General features: G+C 34.9%; 1 protein-coding gene across 5 annotated transcripts in view; it reads left to right on the top strand.

Moving 5' to 3' along the window:
- PPP2R3A (protein phosphatase 2 regulatory subunit B''alpha) overlaps positions 1 to 16,748 on the top strand; it is a 209,419-nt gene that overhangs the window by 183,864 nt on the left and 8,807 nt on the right. The gene's annotated exons all lie outside the window — the stretch shown is intronic.

Genomic DNA, 16,748 nt, shown 5'->3' with positions numbered 1-16,748 from the left:
CATGTCCCATTTCCTTTAATGGAGTTGTACTTCTCACTGGAAGCTAAGATCATCGTGCAGTCATTCTACTTTGTTAGTGATATCACATGCTGTAAAAACATTTAGCATTTACTAAAATGCTGTAAATACAGGATGAGACTAAAAGAACTGAAGCTCTTTTAAATAATCAAGGTGACCATGTTTAAAACAAATCTTTACCATACATGTTTTTTTGTATTCAACACTGAACAAGAATTTACTTCTACAACAAATTTGTAATAGGATATATATAATTCCATAAAGGGATCATGGTAAGAAACTGTTCAAGACTTTCATTGCTTAGATCATTTCAGCAACTTTAAAATTTGTTGGCTCTTTCCACCATCTTCTAGTGATTTCTTTTGTAGTTCCTCTAAGGCTCTTAATGCTTATTAATGTAATATGTTTTGAACAGGTAATATATTCATATATTTTAATATTCAAAGAAACAAGGATAGTTTCCTACTGCCCAGTTTTCCTCCCTAGAAGCAATCACTGTGACCTTTTTTTTTTTTAATATCTATTTATTTGGGGGAGGGTGCAAGCAGGGGAGGAGCAGAGAGAGGGGGACAGAGGATCAGAAGCAGGCTCTGCACTGACAGCACCAAGCCCGATATGGGGCTCAAATTCACGAACCATGAGACCATGATCTGAGCCGAAGTCAGACACTCAAACCGACTGAGCCACCTAGGTTCTCCCACATTTTCTTATTACATGTCCTTCCAAAGACACCCTCCACTTTATTTCCTATAGATATATATACACATACATATATTCATATACGTGTGTATATATAAAAAAGCACATATACATTCTTTTATTTCTTTTTTCTGTACACACATGGTAGGATATTATATTCATTGTTTGGTACTTTGCTTTTTCCACACTTATGTAAAGTTTCTGTTATAGAAGATGAGTAAGTTCTAGAGATCTGCTATACAACTTAGTGCCCATAGTTAAAAATGTGGGTATTCTGCATTTTAAAATGTTAAGAGAACAAATCTCATGTCTTCCTACAAAACACACACAAAAAAATACCATGAAATTTTTGGAGGTGAACAGATTTTTGGAGTACCGTGATTGTGGTATCACAGATGTATGCATATATCCACACTGATCAAGGTGTAATTGTTAAATGCATATAATTTTTGTGTATCAAACCTAAATAAAGACAAAAACAATAACAAAAATTGGGAAGACAACATGGTGAACCAAAAACACTTGTATTTTACAATTACTGAGGTATAAATAAGGCTTCACAAATATTTTGGGGGCCTTGAGTACATGAAAAAATTTTTAAAAGCCCAACAAATGGGAGATTATTTCATGCATGTATCTGATGAATGTTCTAAGTTTTTCTACAGCTGCACAATATTCTACTGTACAGTTATGCCACTATGACAAATAAATGTTCTAATGAATAATCTTACATACATGTAATTTTATACATATGTAAGACAAATTTCTATAAGTATAGCAAACAGAGGAGGGTTTCAGAGAAACCAACAAGAAATAATGCAGACACCCAGAACTAGCAACAGTGGGGAGCCACTTCCATCCTTAGGTCTAAAAGGACAAGGAGATAAAACCATCATCAGAACCCAAAGAGAGTAAGTATATGGAGAGAGCTGACAGGAGTTGTGACCTTCAGTAATGGAATTTAGTCAAACTATGGCAATCTAGGTGAGAGCTGCTAGAATAAATACCCAATTTCACTTTGCTCATATCCCTTAGTATCCTGCTGGCACTTCTCACTGGTTTCCAACCAGAAACAAGAAGATAAGAGAACTGATGTAGTCTGTTTGGATCAGCCTCCTTATCCACCTAGCTAAGGGGAGAGTAGATATAGAAGGATAAACATCAAATATCCAGCTCAGTACAAATGCCAACAGAGATTCTACATTTCACACCCTTACCATTAAGTCTTCAATATCTTTTTGGAGAGTACTGAAGAAGCCATCACCAAACTACTTTCTTTAATCTTGAGATATCCTTAATATGCTTATTCACAAAACTGGGGTCTTATTTTTATGTCATGGACCCAGAAACCCAGAAAAATCATTCATCATTATTTTAAGCCTGACTGAATAAGAAGGGAAGATAGGCAAGTGTATTCATAAGCATAATCTAAAATTTTTTTGGCACTGAGCTTCCTTAGTAGGAATTAGAGTAAGGTTACTTATGAAGCAGCATCACTACTGTTAAGAGCATCTGTGGTTGTTTATAATAGTGAAAAATTGAAGGTCTGATAGGAAGATTAATAAAATTATCCTGCATATACATAGTATAATTCCATGTAAACATTACAAGTCATTTTGTGGACGTATATTTCTTGACTATTATAAATAAAAAATTAAAATGTGGAGGAAGGCTTTAAAAGATCAAGTAAGGGGGAGCCTAGGTGGCTCTGTTGGCAAAGCATCCAAGTCTTGATTTTGGCTCAGGTCATGATTTCACAGTTCATGAGATCGAGCCCCATGTCAGGCTCTGCACTTACAATGCTGAGCCTTCTTAAGATTCTCTCTCTCCTTTTCTCTCTGCCCTTCCCCCATTCATACATGCATGTGGGCACTCTCTCTCTCTCTCTCTCAAAATAAGCAAACATTTAAAAAAGATCAAGAAGGAATAGTAAAGTGTAAGAAAGAAAATTAGGTATACATAAGGAAAACAACAGGGATCTTAGTATGTATGAGACAACAAAGCAAATGGAACACAAAAAATTCAAAGATAATAGAAAAGCTTTTTTTTTTTAAATAAAGTTCCTGAAATCCAAAAGGTCAGAAGTCATACCATATCCAGGAAATACTGATAATGATTGATTCCCAATATATGTCATGAATTTGCCGGAGTTCAAAGATAAATATTGGATAAAGGGTTAGCATCCAAAATCCATAAAGAATTCACCAAACTCAACATCCATAAAACAAATAATCCAGTGAAGAAATGGGCAGAAGACATCCAGATGGCTAACAGACACATGAAAAATCATCAGGAAAATAAAAATCAAAACCGCAATGAGATACCACCACACACCTGTCAGAATGGCTACAATCAACTTGGGGAACAACAGATGTTGGTGAGGATGTCGAGAAAGGGGGACCCTTTTGCACTGTTGGTGGGAGTGCAAACTGTTGCAGCCACTCTGGAAAACAATCTGGATATTCCTCAAAAAATTAAAAATAGAACTACCCTACAACCCAGCAATTGCACTACCAGGCATTTATCCAAAGGATACAAAAATGCTGATTTGAAGGGCACTGTGCACCCCAATGTTTATAGCAGCACTATCAACAACAGCCAAAGTATGGAAAGAGCCCAAATATCCATCCACTGGAATAAACACACACACACACACACATATATACATACAGTGGAATACTACTCGGCAATGAAAATGAAATCTTGCCATTTACAACTATGTGGATGGAACTAGAGAGTATTATGCTGAGTGAAATCAGTCAGTCAGAGAAAGATACCATACGATTTCACTCATGTGGAATTTGAGGAACTCAGCAGATAAACACAGGGGAAGGGAAGGAAAAATAAGAAAAACAGAGGGAGGCAAGAGAACAAACTGAGGGTTGCTGGAGGAGAGGTGGGTGAGGGGATGGGTTAAATGGGTAATGGGCATTAAGGAGGGTACTTTTTGGGATGAGCACTGAGTGTCATATGTAAGAGATGAATCCCTGGGTTCTACTCCTCAAGCCAAGACTACACTATATGTTAACTAACTTGATTTTAACTTTAAGAAAGAAACTTTAATTGGGTTTCTTTTCCACTTAAAAAATTCAAGTCCTCAGACAAGGGAAAAGTAAAATCACCCTCGCCTCAGATACCTCCATGGTAAAAATGAATATTAGAAGATCATAAAACAACACATACAACTTTTTCAGAGAAAAAATTTCTAAAATCTCAAATTTTATACTAACCCCAGATGACATTCAAGCATGAAAACACAAGTGGGTATTTTCAACATGTAAGAACTGAAGGGAATATAGCACCCATGAGCTCTTCTATAAAAAAGACAATCATAAAATCAAGAAACAAACCAAAATAAAGAGCCTGGAAATGTAGCAACCATTGGGGAAAAGAAATAAATAGCATTCAATCCATTCAAATGTAGAAAGAATAGAGATCTGGAAAAAAGAAATGTAAAACTAGGATGTAGAGAGGAAGAGGAAATATATGTATAACATCCTAGAAATAACAATTTAAATGAAAATGGGAGGTAGAGAGGAGGAAGAAAGTATGTGTAAATTTCATTGGCAAAACCTCAGTAGATACCCTTTAAAGCTATAAGTCAAATTGAGGGTTTAGGAATACTAATTTAACACTTGAAAAACCAAAGCTAGACTATTCCAATTCAATCAGAAAATGTGTATACAGAAAAGAAAAACACAGACCACAAAGCCTGAAGATGACAGAACTAAGGCAATTAATGTAAATGGAATAAACTCACTTATTAAAAGAAAAGGATTCAATTTTGTAATAACAACAAAGGTTGCATTAAAAACGAATGAATGCTTTGGAGCAGCCACTATGGAAAACCACAAGGAGGTTCTTCAAAAATAGAACTACCCTACGACCTAGCAATGTCTCTACTATGTATTTAGTCAAAGGATACAAAAATACAGATTTGAAGGGGCACATATACCCCAATGTGTACAGCAGCGCTATCAACAATAGCCAAATTATGGAAAGAGCCCAGATGTCCATCAACTGCAACGACGTGGATAGAACTAGAGTGTGTTAGGTGAAGCAAAACCAGTCAGAGAAAGGCAGATATCCTATGATCCCACTCATATGTGGCATGTAAGAACAGAACACATGAACATAGGGGAAGGGAAGGAAATATAAGATGAAAACAAGGAGGAAAACCATAAGACTTAACTATAGAGAACTGAGAGTTCGTGGAGGGTTGGTGCGTGGGGGGAATGGATTAAATGGGTGTTGGGCATTAAGGAGGGTACTTGTTGGGATGAGCACTGGATGTATATGTAAGTGATGAATCACTAAATTCTCCTGAAGCCAATACTACACTATATGTTAACTAACTTGAATTTAAATAAAATCTTGGAAGAAAAAAAAATAGTCAAAAAAAGCTATGCATCTGACAGCATCAGATTTTTGAAACAAAAACTCCAAAAAGAAAATAAAAGGAGAAATTGGAGCCTATTATTGCAGCCATAGTAAACTATACCCTGAAAATAGGTAAAATACCTTTGTAGGTTTTGTCCATAGACCATCTACAAAATATATATTAGGCTACAAACAAAACTTCAGTGGACCTCTAAAGAGTAACTGTAATTCAGACCAGCTTCTCATTTTAAGGAGGTAGTCTGAAAGCATACTGTAGTTTTCAGTCTCTTCACACCATTTGAAAATACAGAGCACCACTTAAGAGGAGAAACTTTCAGTGGACTAAAAGACGAAAAGGAGATGGGATCCGATTGAAGAGGCAGTCTATGCACCAGCATGCAGAAGATAATTGCTACAAATAAAGGAAGCAGCACTTAAGGATGATCCATACCTGAATTTGGCTGAAACTCCACACAAGAAGGAGATGAGAAGCAGCAGTGTCCAGGTAGGTCAAACCTTGTATATCTCATCCTATTCCTAAAGGAAAGACAAGAGTGTGGGATCTTGGAGCAGAGAAAGCACAACCACTGAAATATCCACACCAGCAGCATGGTCCATCTAGCCCCTCATTCTCATTGAAAACACTAGCAACCTCTCATTGCCCCCTCCTAATAAGAAGCCAGTGCAAACAGAGGGAGTGGTCTGTTCCCAGCTACATAGAAAAATGGACAAATATCAAACAGTTGGAAGTAATAAAATACTCAACAAATGGAAGAACTTTCACTCTTGGAAGGCGATTTACTACAGCAGTCAGAACAAGACCTCAAGTTGAGTATTATTTACCATTTTTGGAGTGGTAAGAGAATACTGCCCTCTTGAAACAAGACTGACCAGTTTCTTGGAAATTGAAAAATTTTTAAATGAAAAACACAGTCATTGAGCTGAATAATAGAATGGACACAGATGAAAAGTTTTTGATTTGGGATATTGATTATGATACTATGGTAAGAAATCTTTATAGAAACCAGTAGAAATAACAGCCAGATAATTCCCAGAATTCTGTTTAAACAAATAAAAATATACCCAGGGGCCAGCAAATTTTTTCTGTCCAGGTAGTGAATATTTTAGGCTTCACAGTTCTGTTAAAACTACTTACCTCTGACATATATATGGCTATAACAGTAGCCATAGAAAATATGTAAGCAAATGAATGTGGCTGTTTTCCAATGAAATTTTACTAATATGCCCTGAGATATAAACTTTATTTTTTCACATGTCATGAAATATTCTTGTGATTTTTTTTTTTTCAAATTTGAAAAGGTAAAAACCATTCTTAGGTCACTGGGCTATACCAAAACAAGTGGAGAGATTTGGCCCACAGATTGTAGTTTGCCAGTCCTGTACTAGAGTAAAATTTCAGAACATAAAAGATAAAGAACTGAAAATCTACCAGACAGAAAAAAAACAGATTACTTACAAAGTGAATGCAAAAAGAAATGGAGCAATATCATTCAATTACTGCAAAGAAAATAACTTTAAATCTAGAATTCCACTCCTATTTAAATATGAGGGCCCAATAAATACATTTTCAGACATCCAAAGATGCAAAAAGTTACCAACCACAGACTATCTCTGAAAGAAGTATTAAGGGATACTCTTCAGCAAGAAGGTAAGCAGATCCTCGAGGAAACAGTGGGATGCAAGAAACAAGCATGAGCAACAAAATTAGTAAAATCTATTCTTAGAACTAAAAAATATTGATCACATACTATTAGGAGTAAAAAGAGGTCATGGAAATACACTATGAATCTTTATTAGAGAGTATTAACGCTGATGAATTTATATTTCTCTAACAATGACTAGAGAGTTAAAATATGTGTATTAAAAATTTAAGGTCAACCACTAAGAATAAAAACAAAATGGAAAACTCTAATCATTTTTTTAGAAAAAGACAATAGATTATTAAGCTGAGAAAAATTGGGTAAAGAAAACTCAATCTGCTAAACTCAAATCTACTAGAAGACAAGCGTGTTATCAGCATTGTTTCGGTGGCAAGTATCCTAACCATAAGCCAAAACAAAAAACAAAACAAAAAACCCAGAAATACTGGCTTACAGAACTGAAAAGTCCAGGGGGGTAGTACTAACTTTAGAGACTCAGATTTCATCTCTTTCATCTCTTAGATAATATTCTTCTTTCATCTTTTCACTCTTAGCAAGTTTTTCATATGTGGCAGCAAGATGATCACTTAATAGCTTCAAGTTCAAATAAATGACAAAATCCCTTTCCCCTAAGTTCCATCCAAAGCCTAGGATTTATATCCCTTTGGCTCTAATTGGTTTAGTTTAGGTCCAATCCCTGAACCAGTTCCTGAAGGAGGCCTAGAACCAAGCTTCTACAAGGGTCAGGTCTATCCAAACCATGTTTTCCAAAGGGATATCAGAAAATATGGCCATAGGGGCACCTGGGTGGCTTGGTCGGTTAAGCGTCCAACTTTGGATCAGATCATGATCTCACAGCTCATGAGCTGGAGTCCCGAGTTAGGCTCTGTGCTGACAGCTCGGAGCCTGGAGCCTGCTTCAGATTTTGTCTCTCCCTCTCTCTGCCCCTCCCCCACTCGTGCTATATCTGTCTCTCAAAAATTAATAAAAACATTTAAAAATTTTTTTAAAAAAGAAAATAATGGCCATAAAAAAGGAGAATACTATTCCAATAAAGGAACAATGGATGTCCACCATAGTAAGAAAGAAGAGACAAAAAGATATAGACAGTACAAAATAAATGGCCAGAATAAGTCCAAATATAGTGTCAATAACAAAATTCACATTGAATTAAAAATCAAACTGTATACTATTCTTTAGATCCATCCCTAACACAGAGTTAAAAGTCAAATGAATAGTAACAAGAATAAATCAGGTATGGTAACATTAATGAGACAAGTAGAATTCAAAGCTTTAAAAGAGACTTCCCCGTATTTCAACAGTTGGCCATGAAAATAAATTCATGAACTTTATGCAACATAAAATATATCTGATAGAAATACAAGGAAAGATTGACATCGCAGTCTTGTAAAAACCAACAAATCAAATGGACAAGAAAGAAAGAAAGAAAGAAAGAGAAAAAAGAGAAAAGAAAAAGAAAAAAGAAAAGAAAGAAAGAAAGAATATAGAAATTAGAAAGTTTTCAAAGAGGTACTCAACAGTATACCTGGTACCCAAGAAATACACATGGAGCCATCACAAAAGTGCCTATTTATTAAGGCATGAAGGAAATTGCAACAACTTAAAATGTAACCTGAAATTAACAACAAAAAGTTAAAATACACATACTAGAAAGTTAAAAATAAAGTTGAAAAATACTCTAAATATATTTCAAAATAACTGTTAAAGTGGAAGTCAAAATTCAAATTCTAGTCTTTTTAGAACTATGCATTATATATTTATTAAAACATGGGATTTGGACAAGGGGAAATTTGTAACCAGTGGACTAAAATAAATTGATTAGGTTTTACTCTCAAAATGCATGAGAAAGGATGACAGTATAGACCTAAGTACATAGAAGAAGTTAAATAATTTTATTCAAACAAAAATAAATCTATTAATTTATAAACACACACACACACAGAGCACACTATGTGTACCAAGCACTAGTCTAAATATTGTAATTCATTGGGTGCTCACAAACCCTTTTTTTGTAGATGCTGATATCCCATTTACATATGTGAAAACTGAACCACACAAGGTTAAATAAGTTGTCAAATCCACCAGTATATAAAAGAATACATCATAAGTGGGGTTTATGCCAAGACTGCTACAGTGGTTCAACTTTGTAAAATCTGTCATTAACAAATTAAAGAAAACAAACACAAAATATAAACTGATTCTCTGAAGGCATATGATAAAATTTAATACATTTTCTGGTTTGGAAAAAAATCTTAAAACTAAGCAAACTGGAGATGAGTACCTTGTTAATGATAAAGATGGTTAATCCCACACCCCAGAAATAACCAGTTAAAAATACAATAGGGAAAAATCCCATTCATTAGTATCAAGAAGAAAAGTGACTTGGAAAATATATATGAAGAAAATATAAAATTTTACCAAAAGGTGTAAGACAATTCACCATGTTAAAATTAATTTGTTAATTTGATATATTCCCCAAAATATGTTGTGGAACTTGATAAGCTAATTCTAAATAGAACAATAAATATACAAGAATAGTAATGAGTTTAGGAAAGAAAGGTGTGGTAGACTACAGGGCGTGTGTGTATGATAAAGACAGTGTCTTAAATGTGTCATGAAAAGACTAGTCAGTAAAATGTTGCTCTCTGTGGTGGGTGAAAAAAAGTGCATATGAAACTAATGTCTGCGTGGTAGGTAAATAGACTTTCAGAGCTTAAAAGTAATGGGAGAAATTCATAAGGAAATACTTTCTAGATGTGACATTTAGGAAGTGACAAATTCTGTATCACAACCAAAAGACAAACAAATTGGACTGCATCATATGATCAATAGTATTCTTTTATAAATCAGATTCTTCAAGGGGTGCCTCAGCCGGTTAAGGGTTCTACTTCGGCTCAGGTCAGGATCTCACAGTTTGTGGGTTCAAGTCCCAAGTTGGGGTCTTTGCTGACAGCTCAGAGCCTGGAGCCTACTTTGGATTCTGTGTCTCCCTCTCTGTCTCTGCCCTTCCCCCATTCACACTCTCTCTCTCAAAAATAAATGAACATTAAAAATTATTTTAAAAATCACATTCTTCAAAATCAACAGTAAGAACATGAATATTGACCACTTCTAAAACAGTCAGAAGACAGAAATTTCACCCAGGAAAGAAACAGGAAAATTCCCACTTCACCAACAGTTAAAATACAGTAGCCAAATTATAATAATTTTAAATGTATTTAAATATTGAACAGAATCCCCAAAATATATGAAACAAAAATTGCCAGACAAGTCAGTATAGTTGGAGATTTCAACAACTTCTCTTTCAGTAACTGACAGAACTAGATAGACAGTAAGGATACAGAAGAATTGAACAACACAATGTACTTTAATCAATATATAGAGAACCCTCCACAAAACAATAGCAAAATGGGCATTTTTTTCAAGTGCACATGAAACTTCTCCAGGACATACCATATGATAAGTGAGTAAAATAAGATCCAATAAATCCAAATGGATTACAGTTACATAAATTATGTTGTCTGACCATAATAGAATTAAAGTAGAAATCAATAACAGGAATCGGGGAATCCCAAAATATTTGGAAATTAAATGACACTTTTAAGGACACATGGGTCAAAGAAGAAACCAAAGGGAATCTGAAAATTACTGTGAAATGAATGAAAATAAAAGAACATATGAAAACGTATGAGGTGCAGTCGAAGCAATGCTTAGAGGAATATGTATGCCTCAAGTCTGACATCAATAATACAAGTTTCCACCTTAAGAAACTAGAAAAAACCAAACCAGAGCTTAAATAAATAGAAAGAAGGAAATAATAAAAGACCAGAGTAGAAATCCATGAAATAGAAAATAGGAAAACAATATGAAAGAGTTCATGAAACCTAAAGTTGGTTCTTTGTAAAGATTTTAAGATAAATCTTTAGCTGGATTAAGGGGGAAAAAAAGGCATACATTAACAAAATTAGGAATAGAGGAGGCATCACTACAGACACTACAGAACTTAAAATAATTACAAAGAAATATCATGAACTTCATCCCAATAAATTTCACACCTTAGATGAAATGGAACAAAATCCTAGAAAAAGTCAAATTACCAAGACTGATTTAAGAAGAAATGGAAAATCCGAATAGACTATATATCAACTAAAGATAATGAACTAGTTATTAAAGGTCTTCACCAAAGGTCCAGGTCCAGATGGTTTCACTGTTAAATTCTGTCAAATAGTTAAGGAGAAAAAAAATATCAGTGTTTCACAAATACTTTCAGAAAATAACAGTAGAGGGGAACACTTCCAAACTTGCTTTATAAAGCCAGTACTACCTGATACCAAAGCCAAAGATACTACAAGAAATGAAAATTACAAACCAATATCCCTTAAGAGCTTCAATACAAAAATTATTTTTAAAAAAATTAGCACATCAAATCCAGCAATATATAAAAAAGATTATATACTTTAAGTGGGGTTCATCCCAGGAGCAGAAGGCTGGCTTAACACCCAAAAGTCTATTGATTTAATATACCATATTAATAAATGATAAGGATGCCTGGGTGGCTCAGTCAGTTAAGCGTCCGACTTCGGCTCAGGTCATGATCTCACCATTTGTTAGTCTGAGCCTCGAGTCAGGCTCCGCGCTGACAGCTTGGAGCCTAGAGCCTGCTTCAGATTCTGTCTCCCTCTCTCTCTGCCCCTCCCCTGCTCATGCTCACTCTCTCTCTCTCTCTCTCTCTCTCTCTCTTCTCTCAAAAATAAACATTAAAAAAATTTTTTTTAATAAATAAATGACAAAAGTAATCTCCATAGACACACAAAAAAGCATTTGACAAATCAAACATCCAGTCACAATAATTCTCACTCAAGTAAGGATAGAAGGGTAGAAGTAAGGATAGAAGTAAAGATAGAAGTAAGGATAGAAGGATCCTTAACAGGATAAAAGGAATCTACAGTTAAATCATACGGTAAAAAACTGAATGCCTTCCCCCCCTAAGATCAAGAACAAAGCAGGGATGTTTCTATTCATAATTTCTACTCAGCACTGTAACTTAGGTCCTCCTATCTTCTGCAGTAAGACAAGAAAAAGACACTGAACGTGTTCAGATTGAAAAGGAAAAAGTAAAACTATTCATAGATTATGTAACCTGACAACAGTAAATACTAAGAAGTCTACCTGAAAGCTATCAGAACTAATGAATTAGCAGTTATCAAGATCTCAGAATACAAGTTCAATATGCAAAACTTAGTCGTATTTCCATATACTAGCAGTGAATAATCCAGTAGGGAAATCCAAATAAAAAGAATAATTCTACTCACATTAACATCAAAAAGAACAAAATATTTAAAAATTAACATAACCAAAGAACTATAATACTTGCACACTGAAAACTGCAAAACAGTGCTGACCTAAATGGGATTAGGAAGTTAAGTATTGTTAAAATGTTGGTTCTCCCCAAATTTACAGATTTACCAAAATTCCCTATCAAAATCCCTGCAGGCTTTTGTTGTAGAAATTGGCAAACTGATCCTAAATTTTATGTAGAAGTGTAAAGTACCTAAAATAGCCAAACTCTTTTTTAAAGGAACCAACTTGAGGCACCTGGGTGGCTGAAACATCCAACTCTTGATTTCGTCTCCAGTCACGATCTCATGATCAAGCCCTGCGTTGGGCTCCATCCTGAGTGTAGGGCCTGCTTGGGATTCTCTCTCTGCCCCTCCTCTCCTGCTCACACTCTTTCTCTCTCTCAAAATAAATAAACATATTTTTAAAAATAAAAATAAATAATAAAAGAACAAAACTGAAGGACTTAGTCTTCCTGATTTCAAAATTTACTATAAAGCAAACAATTGAGACACCTTAGCATATTAGCATGTATATACATAGATCAATTAAACACTCTAGAAATAGACCCTATTATGGATGGCAAATTTTTAATCAGTGGAGAAAGAATAGTCTTTCCAAAAATGATGTTGAAATAACTTGATATCCATAAAAAAAAGGAACCAAAATCCATACCTCACAGCATACGCAAAAATAACTACACGTGGATAAAAGACCTAAATGTGAGAGCAGAAACTCTAACACTTCTAGAATAAAACAGAGGAGAAAATCATTGTGACCTTGGATCAGGCAAAGAGCAATAAAAAATTACTTTTAGATTAAATGGACTTCCTTTAAAATTAGAAACTATTGCTCTTCCGAAGGCACCATTAAGAAAAGGAAAAAATTGGGAGAAAATATTCCCAAAACATCCTGATAAAGGAAGGATTCATATCCAAAATATATAAAAAGATTTCTTACAGCTCAGTAATAAAGACTAATAACCTAATTTTTAAACAGACAAAAGATTTGAATAAATACAATTAGAGATACAAACAGCAAATAGCTATATGAAAAGATGCTCCACATTGTTAGACATTAGAAAAATACAAATTAAAACCACAGTGAGATATACCACAGTGTAGATACAGCAGCTAAAATCACTAGTTGGCAACAATGTGGAGAAGCTGGAACTTCATACATTGAACTGATGGTGATGTAAAATTATATATTCTCTTTAGAAAATTTTGGCAATTTCTTAACAAGTTAAACATACACTTATCATATGAATCAGCAGTTGCACTCCTAGGAATCTACCCAAGAAAAATGTTTACCCAAAGACTTGTCCGTGAATGTTTATAGCAGCATTATTCATAGTTGCCCAAAACTGGAAATAATCCAAATATCCATCAAACTGGTAAACTGATAAAATATATCCATAAAATGGAATGCTACTTAGCAAAAAAAAAAAAAAAAAGAATGAACCACTGATAAACACAGTATGAGTGGATCTCAAAATAAGCTAAGTGAAAGAAGCTAGACAAAAAAGTAATCCATTTGATTCCATTTATTTAAAATTCTAGAAAATGCAAATTAATCTATCATGACAACAAACTAGTGGTTAACTTGGGGGAGAGGAGCAGTGATTATATAGGGGCATGAACTTTGGTTGGGAGGCAAGGGAATGGATAGTTTTGTGATCTTGAATGTTGTAATGCTTTTACAGGTATATACACAAAGTCAAAATTTATAAATATAAGTAACCCACTGTATGTCATTTATATGTCAATAAATAGAAGAACTAATACATGCAGTAACATGGTTGAGTCTCTCAAAAATAACACTGTGTGAAAGAAGCCAAACACTAAAGACTACATATTATATGATTCCATTTATATGAAATTTCTAGAAAAGTCAAAATTATATAGCCAGAAAGCAGATCAGTGGTTGCCTAGTTCCAGGAATGAGAGTGGAGAGTGAATCCAACAGGCACAAAGGAGAAGGGAGGCAGATGGAAGAATGAAAATTAGATTGTGGTATTGTTTGCACAACTGTAGAAATTTACTAAAACACACTGAACATTTAAGATCAGTGAATTACATATGCCATGTACGTTATATTTCAGTAAAATATTTAAAAAGCTCAAGTCAAAAAGTTTTTGGCTTATTGGCAACAATCTTTTAAAAGATAATTTGTTAAAGGATAATATTAATTCAGTAAATGATTGCTGTCCTACTATATACTAAGCATTATCGGATATTGGAGAACAGACAGGATTCCTGCCTAAGCAGGGAAAACAAACAGATACAATTAAAGTATTTTAACTGCTTCTCATAGAAGTATTTTTTCCAGTTGTGGTTCTCAGAGTGCTTCTCATTGAAGAAGCACACCTACAGTAACACCTCACTCTAGGCTCACTGTCCAGTAAGATAAGCACTTTCAGATATTGTTGGTAGAAAAATTGGCCCAACCTCCCTGGAAAGTAATTTGACAATATGTAGCAACAGCCTAAATTTATACCCTTTCACTCAGGATTCCAGTTTGGGGTATCTATTGTAAATAATCAGAAATTTGGATAGAATTGTTCTATCCAAACAACTGGCATTGGCCACTGGTCATTCTAAAATTTAAAAATCAAACTAACACAAATGTACAATAATAGAGTAGTTCAATAAATCATGGTGTCTATGTGTCATATTATGCAAACATTTAAATTTTGTGCTTACACAAAAACTAACATGGGGGGGTTAGAAAATTATAATTTCATTATTACAAATCTGTACATCTATATATACAATCTAAAAGATAAGGCTACAAAGTATTAACTCTGGGCTGGGATTGCAAGTATTTTTTTTATACTGGTCTATAATTTATAAGTTCTTTTAACAAACATACATTACTTGAATAAATAGGAAAAAGAAGTGTTATCTGTTTACATAGGTAATATGTTTAAATATGTGATACACAGGTGATATGTATACACAGCAAAAGAGGTAGAAAATACAGATAAACAAAAAAACTTCATCTAAAATCCACCATTCCAGGGATGCCTGGGTGGCTCAGTTGGTTGCGGGTCCGACTTTGGCATAAGTCATCACCTCATGGTTCATGAGTTTGAGCCCACTGGGCTTGCTGTTCTCAGCACCAATCCCACTTCAGATCTTCTGTCCCCCTTTCTGTTGGTCCCTCCCCTGCTCATGCTGTCTCTCAAAAATAAGTAAGACATTTAAAAAAAAATTTTTTTAGTGATAAAATAAAACCCACCATCCAGAGATAGCATAGCCTGTCCTCCCTTCTAGACATTTCAATGCAAACAGATAATTTTACAAAAAATGTAATTTATACTACATACTGTTTTGTAACCTGCCACAAAAGGAGAAAATAGAGATAGCAGGCATCACTACTTAGAAGTCTGTTAGTCTAAAAAGAGAAACTGATGGCAGCTAGAGAGTAAATAACTGGCTCAAGCAGAAGTTTTTTCTAGTTGTGGTGCTCAGAGAAGTGTGTCTGGAGGGAAGAGAGGGGAGGCATAGGGATGCAGACAGAAGTACAGGTGAGGGGTCACAAGAGGAGATGCAGGGACCAGGTGTAATGAAATTCGACCAGTGTATATGAGAGGCTTCTGCTGGACACTCCTCATGTTGTAGCAGATAAGATAAGGCCTCCATACAGCACACGTGGGTGATGAGGTCCTGCGGGCAGAGAAGGCTTACAATAGCCATACCCTGTAGAGAACTGGAATGTCAGAGGAATAGACCGGTTTACAGTTGTTAATAGCTGACTGATGTGGTTTTCAAAAGTAAGGCCAGACTCAGAATCCCAAGGTTACACCACCTTGAGATGAAGCCCTCAAGAGGAATTACAAATACATAAGGGTGAGTCTGTCAACAAAAATTACTAGACTCAAATATTAGAAATGGAGGAAGAATGGCAGTACTATGGAAAGAGCAGAGGCTTAGGAAGGAGCCAGATAGATCTGGTTCTACCTACCACTCACCAGCTGGGCAGGTTATCTGACTCCTGAGGCTTAGTTTCCAAAGACACCAGCAACTACCTTACAAAGTGGTTGTGAGAATCTAAGATAATATATCTAACATAGTAGATACCTGATAAATAGTAGCTATTACTACTGTTACTACTCCCTGTATGGGAAGAGAGGAGATATAACATCATGGTTAAGGGCATGGAATTTGGAGTTAGACAAACCTAATAATTTCAAACCCTTGCTCTAGCACTTACTAGCTGTGTAATCCCAGGCATCCAAGCCTCAGCATCATCTATACAACAAGGATACCACCTGCCACACTGAGCTGTTTAAATTGAAGGATTAAATAAGACCATGTGTAAATATCTTTATACTTTGCACTTAGGGATAGTACCTATGTAATCAATAATAAACAATGGATATTATTACTACCACCTCTGTGATCTTGGCCACATTACATAACCTCTCTGAACTAAAATTTAATCAGCTATAACATCACCATTCCACTACCCACCTTATTCCCGTCATTCCCAGGGCACACAGTTGGCACACAGTAAATATCTGTTACATAAACAATGGGACTATACTGAGGATTGGAGATAATGCATATAATGTATCCAACAATGGCATATAAATGCTGGAAAAAACGGAGTTGTTTCCCACTAGAA

Source organism: Acinonyx jubatus, chromosome C2 (genome assembly GCF_027475565.1).
Source record: "Acinonyx jubatus isolate Ajub_Pintada_27869175 chromosome C2, VMU_Ajub_asm_v1.0, whole genome shotgun sequence".
In the NCBI taxonomy this organism is placed as follows: Eukaryota; Metazoa; Chordata; class Mammalia; order Carnivora; family Felidae; genus Acinonyx; species Acinonyx jubatus.
This window is presented reverse-complemented; position numbering and strand designations above follow the sequence as displayed.